General features: G+C 38.7%; 2 long non-coding RNA genes across 2 annotated transcripts in view; one reads left to right on the top strand and one right to left on the bottom strand.

Moving 5' to 3' along the window:
- Nucleotides 1-14634, bottom strand: part of LOC106147806 — a 20876-nt gene extending 6242 nt beyond the window's left edge. The window contains exons 1-2 of the long non-coding RNA XR_001232781.1: nt 14346-14634; nt 7505-7625 (exon numbers count right to left, since the gene is read on the bottom strand). This is a non-coding gene — a long non-coding RNA (uncharacterized LOC106147806). The remainder of the gene's footprint in view (nt 1-7504; nt 7626-14345) is intronic.
- Nucleotides 9617-15547, top strand: part of LOC106147807 — a 42098-nt gene continuing 36167 nt past the window's right edge. Inside the window, exon 1 of the long non-coding RNA XR_001232782.1 lies at nt 9617-9747. This is a non-coding gene — a long non-coding RNA (uncharacterized LOC106147807). The remainder of the gene's footprint in view (nt 9748-15547) is intronic.

Raw genomic sequence — 15547 nt, 5'->3', positions numbered from 1 at the left:
TTTTTTTTTGGTTTTTCTCCGGTACCGGGAACCAAACTCACGACCTTGCGCTTGCCAGCCAGGCGCTTTTGCCGCTGAGCTAAATCCCCAGCCCCTAGTTAATTGTATTTTCTGAGAAAGCTTTTCCTTAGTATCAATCCCTAATAAATGTTATCACAATGGAAGTAACAAGTGTTTGGCTAGTTACTAGGACATCTTGTCGACAGTCTGCAGTCTTCATCAATGAAAGTTACCCCATAATTTATATCACAATCCCACAGGATGGAAGTAATGTGATTTGTGCCTTGGTTTAGTTCTTTGGGGGTATTAAATGGCATAGACCTTTGTCATTATGGCCCAATTTGGAATTACTCTGTTCTCTTCCAAACATCTCTTGTGTAGGCAATAGCCAGACAGTTTTAAATTAGTGATGGCTTCCTTTGGGATGGTGAAGCTGTATAATTAAAGGTCTAGTTCTTGGCGCATTTAGTTTGATGCAATATTCTTTTCTTTCTTCTGAAGAAGCTGGATCAAACAGAGGCTTTGGGTCATGTGTGGACACGATGGAGATCACTGCATCTCATTTTACTAACATTTCAAAATTACTCATGATGTGCCACAGTAGGGGACTTTTTCTAAGAGGCAGAACATTTCAGTAGAGAAGGAAAGAGCTCTATTAGGGTTGGATCATAAAATCCCTGTCTAGGTTTAATTCAGTTTTATTCAACCCATTTTTAATTTGTTTTTCTTAACTTTGAAGCAGTGTAGTTCTCTTGTTAATTTCATTGGAATGACCAAATTTTAAGAGCAGTCAATGTGAGATGAGAAAGTTGGATATGAGTTGAAAAAGAGAGATAGAAACAAAGGAAATGAAAGAAAAACAAACAAACCCTGTCTTCTGCATAATCTTGATACTGTACACTATAGCTCACTAATATTCTTCATTTTGACTAAGAAGAGATTATATTTTCTGAACCCTGTACCAGTGTTTTGCAGTATTATCTCACCACTATCGTTTGAACCAGGTATTAATTTTTAGTTCTAATTCATAGACGGGAAAAAGGAAGTGCAGAATGGCTAAAGTGCAGGATGATTTTTATCCCTTAGGCCAGGTTTACTATGGACCTTCCATGAAAGATTGGACATTGCTAGGAATCACTTGACTGCCATACTGTACATTTAATCAGAAGCATGGTAATTCCCAAACTGCTTTTGCATTTCTCTGTGTAGTAGGTAGAGCCTGCCTAGTCTTCAGGGTGTTCAGGTCTCAGGGGTCTCCAACAATAGGGAATCTTACTGAAATCAGAACTGGAAATACTTTACCTTTACTTCACAATCACTTAACCTAAGTCAAGCAGTGAGGAAGAAAGAACAACTCCAGTTCTGATGGAGTAGAGTCATTCCCTCTGATGTGTGTCTTTCCTCCATGTTCCTAGGAAACAGTGGCAGGTAGGGAAGTGCAATTGGAGCTTTGATTATCATCAGCTGTGTTAGCACTGCCTCTATCTTGTGTCCTGGATGACTTCAATCATTTCACTCCCATCTTGAAACATGTTGGCTAAACATTTATATAAAGCATCTAGTTTCGGTGGGTCTCAAGATTAAAGTGTAGTAGGAGAACATTGAGGGTCCTTGGGGACAGAACAGCCATCAAAAACAGTAAGTTTCTAGAACAGAAATATAAAGCTCTAAGAGATGATGAAACACTGGAAAACAATCAGTTATTGAATTGACCCAACCTCTGATTCTAAGGAAAATCTTTAACAAGTTGTTTGCAGTGGAAGTAGTTTTACTGTTATTGGATATCTCTTATCAGCTTTCTTTTTAATTCAAGTTTCTTTTTAACCAGGGAGAAGTTGGTTCTTACCACTGGTGGTTTATCTCAGAGCTGGCCATGCTGGAGGATGTGGCTTTGCCCAAGGATATTACGGGGGAATTTAGTCACCTCTGATGGGAAAAAAAGAGCTTCTGGCAAAATAGTGCAGAGAAAAATATAGATTGCTTATTTTATGCTCTCAGGTATGTTTTCTAAACTTCTCACTGTCTCCCACTAACTCATAATGTAGCTCAAAATGAGGGTTGGTGTACTCACAGATCATCTAGATGCTCACCAATATCTTGCTTTCTTTTCCTTCCTGGACACATGGGAGAAAACATTTCCCAGGCCTATCTAGTCAAAGGTTCGTTAGCAGAAGGAATGTGCTCCACATATAGGTGGGGAACCCTAGCGAGCAAGAAGCCCTACTGCAGGCTTCAAGCCCTCTCTCCCCTTGCCAAGGTGGCCTAGAAAACATGGATCAAAATTATTGAGCCACAGGTGAAGTCAGCTTGATTCCTCAGACACAAGTTGGAAGTGAGCTGCCTTGGAGAGCTGTGAAATATTATGATATAGAAATTAGAGGAAAATCAAACTATTAGATCTTCACATACTATCTAAATAGTTTTTCAGGTCATACATATTTGATAAGATTTTAGTAAAAGAAAAATGAACAACTTTGATCATTGAACAAAAGCTTAGATGCAGAAAATGGTCTCACTGTTGTTGAATCAATATGCTTAGTGTACTATCAAATAACATATTTAATGTAAAATTAGAAAACAAAACTGAGGTACTAAGAAACAGTTCTTCTTGTCTACTTATTCTTAATTCCTTAAAGAATTTAAAAATCCAGTTTATTTATCAGCCACAGTGATGATAAGGTTGTCAAAACTTATTATAAAATTCTCTAAATAATTTCTTAAGTAATATATGAGCTTAATTCACATTTAACTTGCCAGATTTAAAGTAGAATGCTGTTTGCTCCAATAATTGCAGTTCATGACAAAAGGAACAGCTTATCTTTTCAAAGCAGGAGAATTGGCCAATATACTCAGCAAGATACAGAATGTAACAGAGCCTAAAATCCAACTAGTTGCCCCTTGTCACCTGAGAGGAAGCGTTATTCCAAGGATGACTGCTCAAGCTGGGTTTCTCCTACTGTTGGCTTTGAATGTTTTCAATTGCTTATTATTAGAAAATTCTTTTCTTTCCTTTACATGCTAGTTCCTGGCCTGTGGTCTTGACGATCTGGTACCTTTGTCCTAGGACCCCATGGTTAATTAGATGGTAAGTCTTGGGAAACTTGGCTGGATGTTTGATAACAAAAGGGTAAGAAAAATACCATGGCCCAGATGCCATAAGGCTTGGCGGTTCCTCCTCACCCCAAGACAAGCTAATTACCTTATGTGAGGTGTGCTGATTTGGTACGCTGTGATCTAGGACTTTCTACAGTGTCGTTAATACAGTGTCATGGATAGTGTTATTAATTTTTAAATTTTATTATTTTTGCTGTCCTTTTTCAGTTTTGTTGACTTCTCTGCTCAACAAGTACTTTTCCTTTTTATTTTTTCTATTCTCTTTTCTCATCCTCCTGGTACAAGTTCTTCTTTTATCTCCTCTGTAAATACTCCCACTTTCCTTCTCATCCTTCCTTAGATTGGCCCCTGCTATGCCACTCCTTCCTTAGAATGCCCGAGTGCACGGAGGAGAGGGGAAAGGTGGGAGGGTGAATGGAGCAAACACATCATCCTCTTCTCATTATGTACTGGGTCTACTGAGCTAGCATCCTCCTCGCAGGGCTTGGCTAACTTTCATGGCATGCCTATTTTGCATTTTCCAAGCAGGGCTGAATTCCAAACACCATACCTCCTTTTTCCTGCATTCCTTTCTCCCATTGTTTAGCATGTCATTAATTGTTATGTCTCAAACAGAACCCTGGCGTGCAGGGTGCTTCCTTGCCTGTTTTCCCTTGCTAAAATAGTAGCTGATTTTATTTTTTGTCTTTGCCCTGGACTGAGTCATTTTATCTTGCTGCTCCTTGCATTCTTATCTCCAAATCCTATCTTGTTGCATTCTCCTACACTGCTTGCAACCATTGAAAGTTTCCCTTTTCCTGTCCCAAAAGCCAAATTCCATTTTTCTTTCAACTTCCTGCTCACAACCTTCAAAGTCTTCAATTGACATTCTCCATGCATAAAGGGTGTAAACAGGGCCATAAATGTCCACTAATGTTAGTGGGTTTCTGTGTGGGCTGATCTTCCTGCCTGGGCCCAGCTCCTGGCTGCTGACCATAAGGTTGCCTTTCTGAGATGTAAACTGAACGGCTCTGGGATGCCTGCCAGTGAGGATCTTGTCTCATGGCCTGACTGTTGGTGGTCTCCAGGAACCCAGACAGGACTTGGCTCATTCTGATTCCTATTTGCAGGCTCTGCTCATTGCAACCAGGTGATTTCCTGCCGGATGTGCCTGTACAGACTTCTCTCTAGAGCAGGGTCTCGGAGCTCCTCAGGGAAAATGCATGTTGGTTAGAAACTTATCAACATGTGCCTCTATCTATATCTATTATTTATAGATAAAATATACACATGTTGTACTGTATCAAAATGATACATGAAATAGGGACCATATACTATCTAAATTTAAAGGCATGATGAGTTAAGGTTGTAAGAAACAATGTTTTAGGCAAAATTCTTAGTTTAATGGTACACATGACCCTTTTGCTCTTGCTGAGATAAATATTGTGAACGATATTTTTAACGAAGGCAGTATAATTTAATTTGTCCGTTCCAAGGAAATCACCATAGTTTTTTATCTCATAATGTGGGTGATAAGGAGCTCTTAGTAGAAGTAGAAGAGGCGTTGACTCTGCTAATTTCTTGCTCTTTGTTGTTCTTCGTATTATTAATATTCTTTCCAATCCAGTTTCTTTAAAGGGAAGACCAGCTTCTATGAGTTGTAAACTGCTAATCAGGTGCACATGAGCAGCCGTGCATGGCAAGTCCCTGGCCCCATGGTCCATCAAGGGAACCCTGTCCCTAGAGACCCTTCCCGAGCCATCACTGAGGCTGTAACCTCCAATGTATGGATAGGATGAGGAAGAGGCCAGTGTCAAGTTGCATGGCAAATATTGGTAGAGCTTGATTATGAGAAGATTTAGATTAAAAAACTATAGAGATTTTCAATGCTTTCTTTCCATATTCCAGCAGCTCGTCTCATGTACTCAGGACACCACTGCCCTCACTGCTTTCTGACATATTCTGGGTCTCACATCTTCTTAGGACAACCAACTCTCTCTTTCCAGCTCCCCAGTCTCTCTGGTGACAGTTCTCATACATAGCTGTTCTCAAGAATATAGCAACAACAGTTTTCTGAAAACCAGCCAGCCTTTTTTGTGCCTGTCCCAAACTCTTGTTTAAGAGTTCTAAAATAAAATGTAGTGGTTTGAGGTTATTTTTCCCCAGCTTGATTGACTTGAATTTAGAATAGATGGGTTGGGCTGGGAATATAGCTCAGCGGCACAGCGCCTGCCTGGCAAGTGCAAGGTCATGAGTTTGATTCCTGGCACCAAAATAAAATAAAATAAAATAAAGTAAGTAGATGAGTAAAGAAGGAGTGTTTTCCATATGTCAGGTTCTTTCTGGAGCCCATCTACCGCTATCTTCAAAAGCTGATGAGGCCATGAAGCTCAGAGATGTTGCACAGGTGACCAATGTAACAAACTGGTAAACAGAATAACTGAACCTGACTCCTGGTCTACTGTGAAGTCTATTTGTATTGACCTCCATCAGGGATTTGAGGATAGGGGAATTCTGGGTGGAGCATCTCCCCAGGGGCTGTCATGAAAGCATTAGCCTTAGAATGACTAGAAGTTTCACATCAGGAATTTTCCCAGGGAAATCCATTCATCGTATATTCCTCTATTGTAAGTGTTTTACTTACTACGACTTAGATTTGTTCTAGGCACTAGGAGTGTAATAGTCGGAAAGCACATAGGAAGCTGTGACAAAGAATGTTGGGAGGAAGGGTGTCTATCTGGGTAGGGGGTTTTAAAGCCACAGGAAAAGCCATACAAAGAGCCAGGTGAGGGTCAGAAGGTCAGAGCTTGGGACCTCCAATGGTTGGATTGGGGCACATGATTTAGGATGAAATCCACTGATGATTTTTAGAAGTTGGAGTTCTGCCTGAATGTCCTCGTGGTTACATGGTGCTTGTGTAGGCCAGGACCTCCCAGTGCTCAGTCTAACTTTCAGTGCCTGAGCAGTTTCTTAGGCCTTATAATCTCTCCTGTATTCCTCATAGCATCTTTCTGGAGCTGGAACCATGTAAAATGTTGGTTGAATATTTCAGCTGTTTTGCATTTGGTTAAAGATCTATGCTCACTGTAGGGATGAGATGTTTGAGAAGAACGGTACCTTTCTTTCATAACATTCTCTGTTTCCTGAAAATAACCCTGATTTACACCGTTCTATATATCATCTTTGCTAAAAATCTAACATTACTGAGCTTGAGGCCTGCCTCACACAGCTTCTACTTGGGGCCCTCTGGGACATTTTTATTCCTCCTCCTATCCCAGATGTTCAGGAGGTTCACAGAGTTAGTCAACCAGATGTCTACATCCAAGTTTTTGATAATAGTTGAAGCATTGCCTCACAACATTAACATGACAAGGAAGGTTTCCTGTTATGATAAACTCTATAAATATAGAACCTCATCTGTCATATTTACTATGAAATCCCCTGAGACCAGAACAAGGTCTGGCATACAGTAGATGCTCAATAAATATTTATTGAAAGAATGAATAAATGAGTTATTATTAGAGATAGAAAATAATGTATATTATTTTATGCTGTCCATTGTGGTTGGTGTTTGTCAGCTTGTGTTCTATAAAGAAAATGTTAAGCAACTAAGAACTATTTACCATTTAAAATTGAATAAAAATGTGTGTTTTTGTGCTTAAATTAGTTTTGGTCTTGGCAATGGTTCCTGAAGGTGGGTATACAAGACTGGGAACATCTAAAATATATGCCTAAACTCTCAGATTAGACTTGGACATATCCGTTTGTGTATGTGTGGTACAAGTGTTGAAATATTTTCTTTTAAATATTGATGGACAATATACCAAATGTATTGTGTTGGGGACTTTTTTTTATTCATTCCTTTTAAAAATCATTGTGTGTTTTAGGGAAATGTATGCCATAAGTTTTTGATTCATTTAGACTTAACTCATCACAATGTGGTTTTGCGAACCCTTTTTGATATCCAAGAAGGCCTTATACTATAAGATTCTTTTTACTATACTGTTCCAGCCTGTTCCCTTCCTTCCAAAGGCAGGAAGCTGCATTTGGCTAAGGATATAAACAGTCTCACAGTGAAATACTTCAGTTGGGCCCAAGCTCCAGTATTTGAGGAGATTTTAAGCTTGAAAAAATGTTGCCATAACTTAATAACTTTTCTCCACCAACAAGTGCTACAAAACCTCAAAGGAGACAAGGGAACAATGTGCTGGCTGTGTCTTGGGAAGCTTTTTGGTTTGTTTGAGAGTTCCTGGAAACTCTTTTTAAGGAAATAAATGTATGTGGCTTCCAATGGATTTTTGCTACAGATGGGACAATCAAATAACAGTTTCCCCCTATTGTACTTGTGTATTACTCATTTTTTCAAGTGGGGGCAGATAATAACATGACACATATGGGTTTGAGTACTTACAAAATTTTTGTATTTGAAGAAATGAATATAATATATGTATTCTTCTGGTGCGCCGCTCCATTATCAGATAGATCAGTCCCCAAATGAGTATCAAGATTGTTTTCTGTAAGTCCCACAGTTGCTGTAAATACAGAAAAAAATATTTAATGTATGTATATGCAGCTAATGCAGAAATCATATTTCTTCTTAGTGAATTTTTAGAAAGAAAGATCGTTATCAGAATATTTGGTCATCTAGTATTTAGACCATGCAGTAAATATGAGAAACTGAGGCCCATTTAAAAATTAAGTGTCCTGAATCCCAGGGTCCTAATTTTGTAATACAGAGAGTTGATGAAACTATTATATACCTTGTTTGGTAGCACACACAAGCATTTAGGCCTCATACTGAGCTTTAGATTTGGTAAACATGCATTTACTCCATTTTCTTTTTTTTTTTTTTTTTTGGTTTTTCTCCGGTACCGGGAACCAAACTCACGACCTTGCGCTTGCCAGGCAGGCGCTTTTGCCGCTGAGCTAAATCCCCAGCCCTTTACTCCATTTTCTGTAACAAATTAGTCCGAATGCTGAGCTGGCAAACAGCTGCCATGAGTTGCATGAGAAAAATGACTTAAGAAATGAAAAAATGTTATTGGTTCCTTAAATACTGGAGGTCAGGACTTTGAGAAGACAGGAAACAAAGTCTTTCGGCTTTGGGGTCCTGCCAGGAGGCCTCATCACTTTCAGCTGTGGATAAAGGCCTTGTCTAACCCCAGGGCTATTTCCTGCCTCTATGTGAGTGACCATGGACAGATTTCTTCTAACCAAATCACTAGAAGGACACCAGGAGACAGCACCAACTCTCTTCAAACACCCCACCATTCTGGGGAACATTTTCTTCTTGGTTACCTGTGGTTAACTGGGTTTTCCTGATCTATTCTCCATTAGTTAATGAGGGTCAGCTTTTTAGGCTCAGTCAGGAGAGGACCCTCCAGAAAGATGAAAGGAGGCTCCAGTCCCAGATCCACCCATGGTCTGACTTTTACCACAGTAAGTCCATCCATTTTTATTCAAGAGCTTTCCTTGAGTGGACAGTAAGATATGGAATAGTTATATCATACTCAAAGGGGCAGACATAACAAATGTAATGTATTCTGAGTTATAAAGTCTTTCTCAGTTAAAAAAATACTAAATACTTGAAGCAAACTAGTGCCTAAACTGACATAGGTGAGTTTGCAACTCCCCACATTTTCCTCTTGTTAGCTGGGTCAGCCGAGATTCCTATTCTGTTTAGTACCTACAGACAGGTTGAGCATCTCCACTATGCAGTTATGTTATAGACCTTGCCAAAGATGGGACTCTGTATGTGTTCAAGAAGGAACTTTGTCTAGCCTTTTTTCCTACTCTTCCCCCAAGATAATAAAATGCCTGTAGTACTATGGCATGTTTACGAAGAGTCAATCATCCAGTCAGATTCCTTGGTAGACAGTTCTTAGAAAATCAGGAAAGTCACCAATTTTTACTCACCTTCTCTCAGCCTGTGCCATTCCTGTCTTTGGTTCATAATGTAGAAAAAGTGGATAAAAGTGAAATGAAGGTGTCTGATAGCTAGGACCATTTCAGAAATTCAGTGCTGGGCATGGAGGAAGCTCAAGAATTTTTTAAAAAATTGATCAATATCGAAAAAGTGGGATAGTATTAGTTGCTAGCTACAAATTAAGGAATTGTAATGTCACAAATGAGGAGGGTTTTCAGAAGAGGTGGAATTTCCAACTGTTAAAATTCATCCCTTAACTGTCCTCCACTCCTTCCCCATTCTGTCCTGTAGCACCAAGTAATCAGAACTTAGACTGTGGAAAAGAAGTCCATTTGGACTAGAGGCAGAGGTGATGCTGCTCGGCTTTCTCCTATACAAAGCGGTGATGATTCATGTCTTCCTCTGCTGTCACACTGTCTGCGTCTGATAATCACAGCCCCGTGATCACAGGACTTGTGCACATAAACAATTTCCAGAAGGTACAGGACAGCCCAGGGAACTCTTGGACATAAACACCAGTTCTTCTGTAATTCATCATACCCTCTTCCTCATCCTTTGACATATGCTTGAAATTAATAGTTTTCTTCAAATGTTTGAACATGTTGGTGCACTAGGTCCTTCCACTGTCTTTGGATCTTGCCTTTTTGTTTCATCAGATTCTCTTTCTTTTAAAAGAAGTTCTGTGGCTGTCTTATAAAGACCGATAGATGTGCTTCTTGAAGAATACGGTGAGGGAAGACTGATGGGATTTTAAACATGGGTTACTTTCCCTTGTGCTTTGCGTTGATATGTTTTGGAGAATCATGAGTGCTAGAGTGAAGCCCTTTACTGCTATTTTAAGCATACATCTTGTGTTTAAGTCTCTGTAGCTTTAAAAAAATATTAGTAAGTCACTTAATTCCCACTTCCTCTCAAACAGTTGTCTCCAGCAAGCTAAGTCCTTTTAGCTGGCCTGTTTATCTTCAAGCAGGAGTCAATAATGTCTTGTTACTCTGACAGTGCCTTCAGTTTCTCACGGGTGCTACAATAAGTGCTGGAAGATTTTATCAAGTCTCTTAATATTGAACCCCAAACACAGAAAAATGATCTACTCCATATTATATGTCTGAACTATGCATAGTGATTAGAAAATGAGAAGTTTGTAACCGTTGGCTGTTCTATTGGCAAGCATTATTTTACTAGGGATTCTTAGCTCTTTAGATTGTGTTTCAAAACCAAGCCAGAGCTGAAGAAAAAAAAATTTCACTTCTTAATACAAATTTGATCCCTCCAACATCTCTGCATAAAGATTAGCATTATTTCATTTTATAAATATAGATATAGGTTCAGCATGTTTATTTGATTTACCCAAAATAAGTTAATTCACTTTTTAGGGTCTGTATTTGATCCTATTACCTAGCACCTTTCCCCTTTTGTGCAGTTAATAAGAATAGCAGTCAACTATAAAGACGGGGAACATGTGTTAGTTTAAAATCATTTATGGACATTGATGTGAATTTAACTGTGCTTTCTACATATCACGTGCATGTGTCGACCTCTGACACATTATATAAGAAGCGCCATGGAAAAGAACTCCCAAATCACTTAAATATGGCTTTAGAAGTCATTTGTCCCCTAATTAAACTTCTCTTTCATGCTCTGGAAATTAATAATAGCTTTAACTATTTAGTGAAACTGTACTATCAAAGTCTAATTGCCATGAAGAGATCATTCACAAAAAGAACATGTGAAAGAAAAGAAAATGTTGAAAGATACTGGTAATCAGCAACATACAAATTAAAACAATGAAGTATTAAGCAAAAAAATAGCAAAAATTAAAGCTACCTATTTTGCCGGTGGCAGTATACGTTAGGACACATCCCTAGGGAAGTAGTTTAGTACCATTGAGAGCCCAAACTGTGTCCATGCTATTAGATCCTGTCATCTTGCTTCTGGGACTCTATCTTAGAGAGCAATTCAAGCTATGGGGAAAATTACACACATCAAAAAGTAGAAATAACATAAATGCTCGCCAGCAATAGAGCAACGGCAAGCTATTTACATTTTATTCGCTTAATAGGGCTAAAGGCCGTTTAAGGTAGTGACAAAGTAAAAGCTTAGGCTACAATGTTAACTGAAAATTCAAGAGTAAAATATATATGTCTATCTTATGATTACAAATAGGAGAAAAACAGATGCACAGGGGAAAGATAGAGGAAACTTAGCCTAATACTAACAGAGGTTGGGGGTCATGAGACTTCTTGGTGGTTTTTTCTTTTTCTATTTTCCAAAATTTCAGTACTGTTATTTGTATCACCTTTATTCAAATCATCAATACAAATATATCTAATTGAGTTGTTCTCCACAGCTGTGTGGAGACTCACGGGTGGGTTTGGGAGTGAGTAGGAGGGAAGGGGTGGAGTTAGAGCCAGCAAGCAGCACCTGCCACGGCAAGCCCTCCAGGAAGCCGCCCACCAGTAGGGACAGTTACTAAAGGCTGGGTATTCTGCAAAAAGCTTTGTGGCAGTATTTGTTGGCAGAAGTCCTACTAAAGTTACCTTTATTCATCTGCCTCTTCATCTGAAATTGGGGATAGTATTTGGCTTCCTTGCGGTGTTGCTGTCATAACAATCGAGGGGATGTGAATTTAAACTCACTATGTACCAGCATCCTATACAATGTTGGTTACTATTGTTTTATTTTTAAAATTTTATTTATTTTTTTCTTCAGGGCCAGAGATTGAACTCTTGCACATGCTAGATAAATACTCTACCACTGGGCTACACCCCCAGTCCGCTATTGTAATCATAGCTTATTTGAATCTTCATTTACTTATATGAACAACAGCATGAATAGTTTCTGTCCTGCCTACTTCACAGGATTATTGTTAGAATGAAATGAAATAATGTATGTAAATGAGTTTTGTTGACTCTAAGTGTTACAGAAATGAAAACAGTTATTTTTGACAGCACACCTGGTTCCTAAGGTATTATGAATTTTGGAGTAATGCCAAGACCCAGCTTTACAAAATTGTGTCCACTGCAAACTTTTGGGTTTGCACACTTTTGTCACAGAGGAAAAATGAATTCTGAAAGGCTTTTCTTCTACTTCCTGCTGCGTCAGGTGAAAAAGATGCTGTTTACATTAATGAAGTAAGTTGTTTTAAATGGAATAGTTCTTAGCCACGAGGAGATTTTGCAGTCAAGGTGACTGTCACAGTGTGAGCCACCCATCTGAGGATAATTGAGTTAACTGCAGGCTGAGGAAGGATCATGGTACAACTGCTTTTGTCTTCTAAAAATAGGCCGTAACTGTCCATGTACTAGAAAAGCTATGGAACATGAAGAAGGCAGTAGTTTTGTAATATCCGAAGCATTGCTCAACCAGAAATCCAAAATACTACAAAAGAAAAAAATTAGTTTCAAACAAATCCCCTTCAAATAGATCGCATCCTGTGAATTTGTCCTCTGTGAAAGTTAGGTTTATAATAGAAAGCTCATAAATGTTTCTGTGACTCTGTAAGTAGCAGGTTAGAAAGAAAATATGAGTGAAAGAAAGGAGCCTCCCCAAGGCTTTGGCATTGAGTGTCATTTATTCTCAAGCCACAGCTTCAGTATTGGGAGTTATACATGCAAGAAAAATACTTATATGCAAAGATGATATTTAGCAGGTCTCAGTTTGCTTATATACTTAGAACTGGGATCACAACAATTTGAAAGTAACCGTTTGGATTAATTGCTTTTGTAGAATGACATGATATCTTCAATAATTGCTTTTGTCCAGTGAGATAAAACCCTTTTATTATTTCCTTAGAAAAGAAAACTTATGAATTTTATATGAACTAAAGAGGGTCAGGCGTGGCAGTCTATCACAGCTCACACGCTGGTAGGAGAACTCCTCTCAGCACTCACTGAGGCGGCCACTTCCCCTCCTCAGGATTCACACCCTCTAGTATGACCTGCCTATTCCAGTTAGGAAGCTTTTGACCCTTCAATTTTATAAGAACACAATTTTCCTAAGAAGCCTGTTTAAAATCAAACCTAACCACAAAAGAGAAATAAAAACCATTAACGCTGAAAAGAGTTAGAGGAGGGAATGGAAGAAAAAGGAACTTAAATCAGAATCTGTTTTAGAGGAGCAAATACACTTGATCAGATTTCTTTTTGTGACAAAATAAGTACTTATTGCAACCAAACTGTATAAAGCACAAAAAAGTATAAATGCTTACACCAGGAAGGAAGGGTTCACATCTTGTGGCCTTAAGCTGCAATCACTCAGTCAACCCTCTGTTTTCTTTCAATTCCAAGTTACTGATAATTAAATTTGCTAATGTCCGTGAGATGCTCAGAACATCAAAATATCTGATAGATTTGAATACGTTGGGCAATGTATATTAAAGTTACCACATTCATGCAATTTGAGGTTTCTAGAGTGGTTATATTTATGTTCTTGTGAAGTGGATCAGTTTTGTGAAATGGATCACATTTTGAGAGATTCTGTGTGAGCTGACTATGAGAATGATCCCTTCTATACAAATTGCCATAGTATTTGTATTCATTTCCTAGTACATAGGCTTATAAACTGGTATTTTTTCCTCCTAGTAGAACACATCTTATATTTGATTTTAGGACTAAAATGTTTTTTCATGTTTTATATATTCAGCATGATCAAACACAGTTATAATATCTAACTAATCAATTTCATGACAAGATGCAAGTCCAGAGAGGTGAATGACTAGAGTTGGGTGGTAGCAGACCCTTCAAAGCAGTTTTATTAAAAGACATTTTTTTGCTAAAGTGCTTTAAAAGCAATATCCACACTGATGATCTCCTGTAGGCCCTTTGTACACAATTACAGCGTGTACTGAAGAGTAGAATGTTTGTTCTATGAGAATTTCACTATTGGATTCACATAATTTTCCAAAAAAACTCCCTTTCAAAAAGTTCTGCAACAAGTAATCCTAAAGTGATCTTTTATTTTCTTCAAAGAAAATCCCTTTAGAAAAAAGGAAGTGAACCAGGACCAAGGCAGCTAGCTGAGATCAGTGAGTCAGTGTGTTCCATAAATTATAGCTCTGACGCTGGTTTGAATGAGTATTCACATTTCCAAAAAAACAGGGTGCAATGGCACCTCAGAGTGTAGAAATAGCCACAGAAGCAATTGGCTTGATAAAACAGAAAGGATTATGAAGGTCATGTACTCTCAGTCACATGCCAGCACAGAAATACACATTTAAACAGGAAACCATCCAAGGGCCGATGGTACATTGAGAAATCACTCTTCTAATCAGTGGTGAAAGTTAAGTCTACGGTATGTATGGAAGAGAAGAGCTTGCTTGCTTGCTTACCTTTTGTGATCTCAGTTGGTGAGAGAAGGTAGAGAAAGCATGCTATTATGGCTGGCCGCCATGTTCTCCTGAGATGGAATCACTCAATGGGCTGAAATGATCTCTTCCTGTCCGGGCAGTTCCTTCAGCTTTTTATAAAGACACCAGACTATAATTCCCTGGGAAGCTTCCGCCTAGGTATTTATGATGCAAACAGAAAATTGGTTGAGAGGCCAAAAACTGATCTGGACAAGGCCTTGGTTGCTACGTGGAGAACATAATTGTCCTGGAAACACACAAGAGTCCCTGTAAGACAGGAAATCAGACACTTTCTTTTAACACTATATTCCTTATTCCTTAAGCCTTCCTCTTGACCACAACAAAATATGGATGTTAGAACTTTTTTTGCTCTCCTTGGCCAGTTCCATGGGTGTATTTCTAGATGTCTTACCAGTTCCAGTCTTTCTCTGCCTATGTTTAGATTCCTGAATTTCTTTTGCTCATCTTATCCCTGTCCACACCATGGCTCTCTGAGTCCTCCCAGCACTTCTGCATGCAGTTTTCTTGGTACTTGGAGTTGGTTTCATCATTGCTTTAGGCACAGAGCTTGTCTTTTCTGCAGATGGCAAAGATACAATAATTTCTGCTTCCTTTTCCAGCCAATAGGAGCTACAATTTATGGAGCAGGGCTGTTTGCTTCATTAGCAAAAACAACTAAGAACCTTCTAGGAAAAGTACATTAGAGTCCCTTTGAACTCCTACATAATTTCAGTGTGTGATTTTTTTTTCCCTTCCTGGATTTCTCATAAGTTTTATTGGGTATGCTTGTTAGTGTGAAGTTACTTACTCACTAGTAAGTGTACAAGCCCCTTGGGAGCTGATCCTTGCCATTTCTTTGTCCTGTTATCATATGGACACTGCAGAGTGAATGGGACATGCTCAGGTTATACTTGGTAGCCAGTTAAAGAGTTTTGGGACCTATTAAAATATTCCTCGTGAAGACTAGTTAAGATCTTCCTCTGTTTGAGCACTTCCTATTATAGTTATTTTAGACATCTGACAAAAAGTGAAAGGTTTACTACTTTTGGTTTTTTTCCAGTACTAGGAATCGAACTCATGACTTTGTGCTTGCCAGGCAGGAGCTGTGCTGCTGAGCCAAATCCCCAGCCCCAGGTTTACTACTTTTAAAACATAATCTGATAATGAACTTCCCTTGTCAGCCT

Source organism: Chinchilla lanigera, unplaced genomic scaffold (genome assembly GCF_000276665.1).
Source record: "Chinchilla lanigera isolate Chin_1 unplaced genomic scaffold, ChiLan1.0 scaffold00010, whole genome shotgun sequence".
NCBI classification, from domain to species: domain Eukaryota; kingdom Metazoa; phylum Chordata; class Mammalia; order Rodentia; family Chinchillidae; genus Chinchilla; species Chinchilla lanigera.
This window is presented reverse-complemented; position numbering and strand designations above follow the sequence as displayed.